This window comes from Streptopelia decaocto (assembly GCF_964273445.1).
Source record: "Streptopelia decaocto genome assembly, chromosome: 14".
Classification (NCBI taxonomy): Eukaryota; Metazoa; Chordata; class Aves; order Columbiformes; family Columbidae; genus Streptopelia; species Streptopelia decaocto.
The window spans coordinates 6885568-6893685 of NC_138669.1; positions in this window are offsets into that span (position 1 = coordinate 6885568).

Genomic DNA, 8118 nt, shown 5'->3' on the forward strand with positions numbered 1-8118 from the left:
CGGTGCAGTTTTCCAACTGACAGTTGTCTTTGGACCATTTCTATTTCAGGACATCATTCTCCTGGGGTCCTGCTGGGATCTGAGAGCAGGTTCATGTGACAAACGCTCCCCGTGGTCTCCGTTTCAACCTTGCCCTCCTGATGGTCAGCTGCTGACACTCGGCTCCTTTGAAGTATGCTGGAAGGTTCGTTGTGTGCGTTGACTCTCATCTCTTGCTGCAGAAGGTGGTTTCATGATCTTTTGAGACCTTGTGCTTTTAAGTTGCCTGCAACCTCCAGACTGGTTAGGACCCTCAGAAAATGTGGAAAAGGATGAGTCTAATTCACTTTCTTATTAATTGAAGAAAAAAAATATCCTTTGGAGAGAGAATGTTATTTTCCACCAAGAATTTCCTTATTCGGATTTAATTTCTGTTTAGGATGGGGGGAGGGTGGAATTATAAGTGGCTTAAGACAGGCAAGTAGGTGCAGAAGCCTACAGAGACCCAACTCCTGTAAATAACTGCTCAGAAATGTGATGGGAAATGCTGGGAAGCTGAAAATTTGAGAAATTGCCTTTCTGGGAAGGAAGATTACCGTCCCCTTGAGCAGGGATTGCTTTTGCCTGTTCTTCTCTGAGATATCCTGCCTCATGTTGGAGAAGCCTGAGGTGGGTGAGTGGGGTCCCTGGGGCTCCTTTTCCCCAGGGGATGCTGCACTGAGGGGTGGGATCTGCTGTTCCAGCTGATGATCTGTAGGAATAAAACCGCTGTCATTGCAGGTGGCACTGAGGGCAGCTTCTCCTGCGCAGCCAGTAATTAAGATGCCGTAAAAGGTTTCTCATAATGATAACTAATAATTTTCTAACACAAAAGGTGTTTTGACCGAAGCAAACCCCAAGCCTATTCTGGACCTGGTTGCTGGACAGGAGTTTTGTGGTTGCCTAGAAACTGGTGATCAGAGCCTGATTACGTCCGATATGGGCTGACAAAGGGTATTTTCATCAATATCATCATTTTTTACAGCCATATGGCAGCTTCCAAAGGGCCAACTCTCCAGAGCCGGGGAAAATTGAGCTTGAAATTGTTTGGGAGGTAAAATATGGGCAGAAAAGGGTAAATGAACATTTGGAATATTTAGATGGAGATTGTAATATGGATGAACCCTTGGATTTAATCTAAAAGAGATGGGTTTTTTTTGCCTCGAAGATCTCCCAGATTCAGGAGCCAAGTCAGAGCAGATATTAAAAAAAAAAATCCCAAAAACCTACAAACAACAAAAACAAAACACATACAAAAAAACCCCAAAACAAACAAACAAAACAACAAAAAACAGTAGTTTGATAAAGGAACTAGATAGCAAATGGTGTGTACTAGAAATATGACGCTTAGGCAGCTGATGAGGGACAGTTATTAAAATAACATGAAATCTGTGGCTATCAAGAGTAAGGACAAAAATCTTTATTTTTAAAATGGTAGCAGCTGGTGGTTTCATCACTGGATGGCATGGTTCAATCAGCGCAATAATATCTGGTCAGTATTTCTTTGTGGCATTTGGAAAGACAAAACGATGTGCTTTATCTCCCTGATGGGAGAAAATAATCTTTCCTGTTCCATCTCTAATCAGCAGGGTAATAAATTATATCTGTATTGTTAGGGGGTGTGCTGAGAAATCAGTGTCCATATAACTTGTATTTGTGAGTCTCAGCCAAGCCAGCTCAGAATATTAAGGTCTGCAGATGTTCATTTTTAATCAACAGCAGAAACTCTGGGAAAGGGCTAGTTTATATTTTAAAAAGGCTGTCATTATGTCCCAGATAACTACAAGCTAGTAATCCTGGACAAAATAATGGAATAGGTGAAAGGGAATTCAAACAATGAAGAATTAAAGGCTAGGAATAAAACTAATGGGTTTATAAAACATGGGCTTTCAGAAAGTCTGAATTCATCAGCTTAGTCGTGGTTATTAGGGAGCTCTAATGCACTGAATGTTTTGTGAAGCATTTGACATATTTTCACATGGCCTTCACATCAAACCAATTTTATTGTTTTTTTTTTTAAAGCAGTTAAAAAATAGTAGCATAATGTACTGATGTAGCCATCCTCCAGCCAAGAAGGCACTTGGGTGAGTTCTCAGTGCTCAACTTTTAACCCATCTACCAACACATGGCTATGGTAGAATCTGTGTCCAGAGATTCCTTCTCTACAGTGCCCAGAGCAGCACTGCAAACAGCGTCTTCCAAAGCCAGGAGGCAGGATCTTCATCTTTCTGCCTTCCCAAAGATGCCAAGGGCTCCACGTGGACAAGAGGATCAGATGGAACTGCCATGAAGCCCAAGGAGAATCACAAATTCCCTCCAAAAGAGGACCTGAGCTATTCATTCTTCTTGTGCTCCTAATTTATTTCTAACATTCACTTGGAAGGACATGAGGCTGCTGTGGAAGACGTGCCAGGAGAGCTGATGAGCGCAGGCAGAGCCTCTCGGAGTTGCTAGGTGACTGCTGCCCTCAGGGCACGATTCCCCAATCCCGCCCGCTCCCAACATGAGAAACGCATCTCGTTTGCATCCATTGGACAAAAACACTGTCACTTGCATCTTGCTGCTTGAGTCATTCCCGCTGGGAGCAATGGGTTATGGGGGTGGCCAAGAAAGGCTCCTGCCACCCTGGAAGTGCTCAGCCCCCAGAGGAAACCTCTCCCGCTGGGCTGGGGTTGGCCCCAGGGAGCATCCCAGTCACCCACTGTAGAGCTGCTCTTGACGCACAGCACAGCAATAGCAACAAAAAGGGGTGTCTGGCCACTACTATGTGGATAATGGACAAAGACACATCTAAATTTTTTGAACTGTCCTTGGAGGGCAGAGAAGCCTTTCACAGCCTGACTGTAAAGATGGGGAGACCAAGACAGGAGTCCCAAATAACAAGTGGTAGGATGAGAGGAAACAGCCTCAAGTTGCACTGGAGATGTTTAGATTGGATATTAGGAAAAGTTTATTCGTGGAAGGGGCTGTTGGGCATTGGAACAGGCTGCCCAGGGCAGTGGGGGAGTCACCATCCCTGGAGGGGTTGAACGCAGAGATGAGGTTCTCAGGGACATGGGGTAGTGCCGGGGGGGGGGTGAATGGTTGGAATCAATTATCTTGAGGGTCTCTTGCAACCAAAATGATTCTGTGATTCTAAGGTCAGGGTGGAAAGGTGGAGTGACCAGTTCCAGGTGCAGGCATAGACCCCTCTGGGTGTGCAAGCACGTACTTGTGACTGTGGACTTCCAAGTTTTTAAATGAATTTCTCAAGTTAAAGACAGTTATAGCATAACAAAGTTGTTTGGCTGATCTTCCCCCTGGTTTCACAGGTAAGGCATGGTTTCAGGTTAAATGCTGTTTTGGCAGTGGCCCAGTGATACTAGAGGGGAATCAATGAGCAAGTCTTTTAAGGTTGTTTTGTTCTAAGAGGACAAACGAGATATTTTAGTCCATTGTAGCAAATGATTTTAATGCCTGAATGCTCTCTCTACAGAACGTATTATAAAGTAAAGGGAAGCTTGTAACTATCTTGGGCCAAGTTAAAAAAAATATAAGCTCTCAAGTTTTCAAGCTGTTCCTCCTCATTTGTGGCATCAGAAGGGTGAAATGGTGGTTGCAAAGTGATGGGATACAGCTCCCAGCACTTGTTGTCCATTGGCAGCAGCCAGGTGTACAGTCACAGGACACACAAGCAGAACAGCGGGTCATGCCTCAAAGAGTTTGCAATTAAAGCTAAATGGAGAGGATTGGGCGAGTATGAGGGATCAGTGGTGAAATACGAGCCATTATTTTAATCAATGGTATTGGACATGCTCATATCCACCCGGGTTCAGGAAACCCATACTAAGAGGTGAAGGAAAGACTTTTATTTTTCCACTAGGATTTAGTTGTTGAAAAAAAGCTACTGCAAATGAGCTGGGAAACTTGGTTTGGGAGCAGAGTGTGGGCAGCAAAGTGAGGCTGGTCCTCTAGTGGGGCCTGGGGGGGTTTCTTTCACAAAACATCAGGTTTTGGAAGCCCTTGGTGAGCTGTTGATATGATCTACACAAAGGGCATAGCCTCACGCAGCTAACAAGCTCCAGGGCAGCTCATCTGCCTTTGATTTCAGGCTTTTCTCCAGGCAGGGATGGTAAATTGTAGGGGAAAAAAAAAAAAAATCCTATCAAGGATCTAATGATGCTTCAAGTTCCTGCAACCTTACAGATAAACAGGGTGGAACAATGCGGTGAATTTTGTAAGAAATGTCTAAAATTGTGCAGTGAACGTAATGGAGCAAAATTGATCTGTTGTTTTCTCACAGGAAACAAATACTGCATGAGGAGGCAAAAAGAAGACAGGCCAGAAAAATACAGCTGTACTCTCAAAATGAGTCAGTCATAGGGACAGCAGCTGTCCTCAGACATTAATGCTTTCACATAGAAAAAAAAAAAAAGAAAAATTAGGAGCTGCATTTATGCAGCTGCATGTTTACATCAAAGGATGAAATCCTCCAAACAGCCCACCTAAATATTCAGCCCAGAGCCACGTAAATGCTTCATGTGAGGAACAACCTTGAGATGTGTGCGCTGGACTTGCTGAAAGACAGGAATTTGTAAAGGAGAGCTGGAGCTGATGATTCAGAGCTGAGCGAGATTCGCTGTACACATAAAAGACAAAACCAGGAGTTAACCAGGAAAAGAGACATGTAGCGCATTTCCAGCGCATAAACACTTGAGGGGATGGATTAGAACTGAGTGAGAGCAGCAGCTGCTCAGCTGGGTTGAGAGAAGCTCAGAGATCTATCTCAGTAGGGCTGGGAGTAATGCTTGATCCCAAGAGAAATTATCTTGAGCATCTTCATCACTGTCTGAAACCCTCGGTAGAGTCCCAGGTGAAACAGTGCAACAGCCCTGCTCTTCTCCAGGGGTGAGTGAGGTCCCAGGGCAGAAAGTCAAAGCTGATGGATGGGGCTGGGGCCATCAGTAGGTACCTCCCAAGGTCCCTAACTTGGTCTAAGACAAGGTGAGTGGGGAAGGGGTCTTTGCTGGCTCCTTTGTGGCCTGTGCAAAGGCACTGGGTGCTGTTGGGTTCTGCCTTTGCAAAATTTCAAGGGGGCTACAAGGCTTGGACCAAGTCAACTTCTTTTACTGCAGGCTTAGGGATGACCAAATAGGTGAACCTGGCAGTTGTGCATGGCTGATGCTACAGATCTACGGACAGCAGCTTATCCAGATCCTGGTGCTCCCAACGCTTTTGCTGTTCTACAGGATTGTACAACAGGTCTGCCATGGTGGGGAACAGGATTCATTTAGCATCTGCAGAGAGCTGCATCCTTCTGAAGATGCTGCTGGGAGCTGGGGGGAGGGCATAGCCCCTGCCTCTGGCATTGATCCATAACCTGAGGAGTGACCTGGGAACTGGAAAGCATGATTTCCTACATGACTTCCTAAAGGCTTTCCAGTGGTTTTTAAATATACCCCGTTGTCTAGGGCTGTGATGAAGCAGAGATCTGGCTGGTGCTCTACTGCAACTCAGGGTGGAGGCTCAGCACTGGCAAGGGGATCGCTGGGGATGAGAAAGGTCCTTGTGTTTTTTTGGGGTAGGAGGAAGAGGATGAGGAAGAAATTTTTTATGGTGAGAGCCTGGCCCAAGTTGCCCTGAGAGGTGGTGGCTGAACCATCCCTGGAGACATCCCAGGTCAGGCTGGACAGGGCTCTGAGCAACCTGAGCTGGTGAAGATGTCCCTGCTCATGGCAGGGGTGGCACTGGATGAGCTGGGAAGGTCCCTTCAACCCGAACTATTCCATGGTGCTGACAGACCTGCACAGAGGGATTGGGGCAATGCTTCAGCCCAAAGTACTGCAAATGCACTGTAAACAGGTTAGCAGAAAATGGATGAGCGTAGACTTGCAGGGGGAAGAATTTGGAAGTCACTGCTGTGTGTGTTTATGGCAGCGCTGGCAGGGCTCGCATTTGGAGCAGCACGTGTTTACTGCCTTCCATAAACAGTCTCGTCGCTCCTGAGTTCGCGGCCGACTCTCGAGAGCCCTTTGCTGCATCTCGGGCATAGGCAGCTGCCGGCAGACGGAGCAGAGCTCTCCTCTGGCTTCCCAGGCTTCCATGTGCCTCGGCCAACTCCCTTGTCAGGTTTTGCTGTATCTGTCCCATCAAGGAGCAAAAAACCCAACAGCCCCCCAGCTAGCCAGGATATGATTTTTCCAACGCTCTCCTGAGGACAGCAGATGCACCTGGTATTTCTTAGAATGAAAGCAAATATTTTTTCTGTCTTTCTTTGTTTCTTCCTTTTTTTTTTTTTTCCTAGAAATTAATTTTCAATCACACCATCTGGTTGCCAGAGGTGACATTTTCTGCAGCTGGGGTAGCCCATGTCATGGGAGGACACCATGGAGGACTTGGAGTGTTTCACATTTATTTTCCATCAAGGTCACCATGACTCTTACCCAGGATTTGGCTCTTACCTTAGCTGGAGCTTTTAAGAAAATGTTTGTGGCATCATTTCTTTCTGGGGAAAAAGGCTGTGTGAGGCTGGAACTGCAGGAAAATTTGGATGGAATTCATCTAGGATTGATGGAATATGGAAGTTTTCCTTGAACTTGTGGTCTTTGTTTTGTTTGGATCCTTGTGGTGCGTGTGCTTTCAGGGAAATCAGTGCACATCAACTGAACTAAATCCCCAGGGGAAGGAAAATAACAGGAGCTAAAACCTTTACAAAAATATGCATCAAGCGAAACTTTTAAGGCCAGTACATTTCCATGCTGGAAATAAAGGCATGCTGTAGAGCCCTGAGCTACCAGGGGTTGCTGTTGGTTTTTGTGGAAGGAACCAGGGGGTTCAGTGGTGAATCAGCAGGCATTCATGCAGGTGAAGCAATATAGGATGGAGGGACAAAAACATCACCTCCACAAACCCATCGGCCCCAGCAGGATGGATGAAAACCTGTGTGCAGGTTCTCTTTGCATGCGCAGGTCAGTGTGTTGCAGCCCCCAATTCCCAATTTACACACAGTGTTGCAAATATAATACACAGAAAGTGGGGTGTTGTGGAGCCACTGGTGAATTTGCTGGTGGCCACGGTCTCCTGGATGTTTGGGTCTTGAGCGGGGCAGGACTGAGGGTGTCAAACTCTTCCCTTAGAATACTGAAGTTTGTTTCCCCTGCAGCTCCTGAAGTTTGGCAACACTTTCAAATGTCATTGCTTGTCAGGAAGATCTTTTTCATTTCCCATCCCCTGGAGTGGAGGCTGCCTATCAAGTGTCTCTTCTCTGCAGTTTAATGTTTCTGGTAAAACTACTGATTTGATTATTTTTTTTTTTAGATTTTTGTCTGAACAGAATTAGCACATATCACATACTTGAGCTGCCAGTTAAAGGAAAAGCCAAGGAATGGTCAGGGGAACAAAACAAGTTATCCCTCCTGGAGCTACATCAGTAGCCCAACCCTACAAGGCAAAAGCCATTTTTAGTCCATGGGATCCCTCTTTTCACATCACATGGGTGACAGCGACAGAAGGTGAGTGGCGTGTAGGGCACTGGGACAGGGTCTGCCCCAGTTACAGGTATGAACGTTTTGGGGCGAGGATGCCACTGCAGCTGTGCCTGCCCTTGGTGGCAGCTGGGGAGGAGGAGGAGGAGGAGGTGGCTGCACATCTGGATGGACTGGCCAGATGTGTGCTGGGGCTGGCTGGAGGTAGGAGTTGAGTGGGGGCTGTGCAGGTGTCCAGGCTCCCCTGCAGTGGTGGGTGGTGAAGATTTTGTGTCTATCCGGGAACACTGGCAACAGCAAGAGATTTTGCTGGTATTTAGAGATGACATATTGATTTATTTTTCTTCTTATCAAAATAATACCTAATAATTATGATCTCTCTCACAAGCAGAGATCTCACCTGAAATGTTTAGATGTAGAATCAGCTCAAGCACTAAAAGCAGAAAAACAACCCAGAGAGGTGGATCTGTAGCACTGCTAACCCTTGCGATGTTCAGGCTTCAAGGGAAAACTATCAAGGTGATTTGCTGGGGAGACTTGTGAATCAGTACGACTCCCATGAACTGCTGCTGATGTGTTCCTTGGAGAGGAAAAAGCCACCTCTTCTGGCTTCAGGCAGGGTCATTTACTGCCAGCC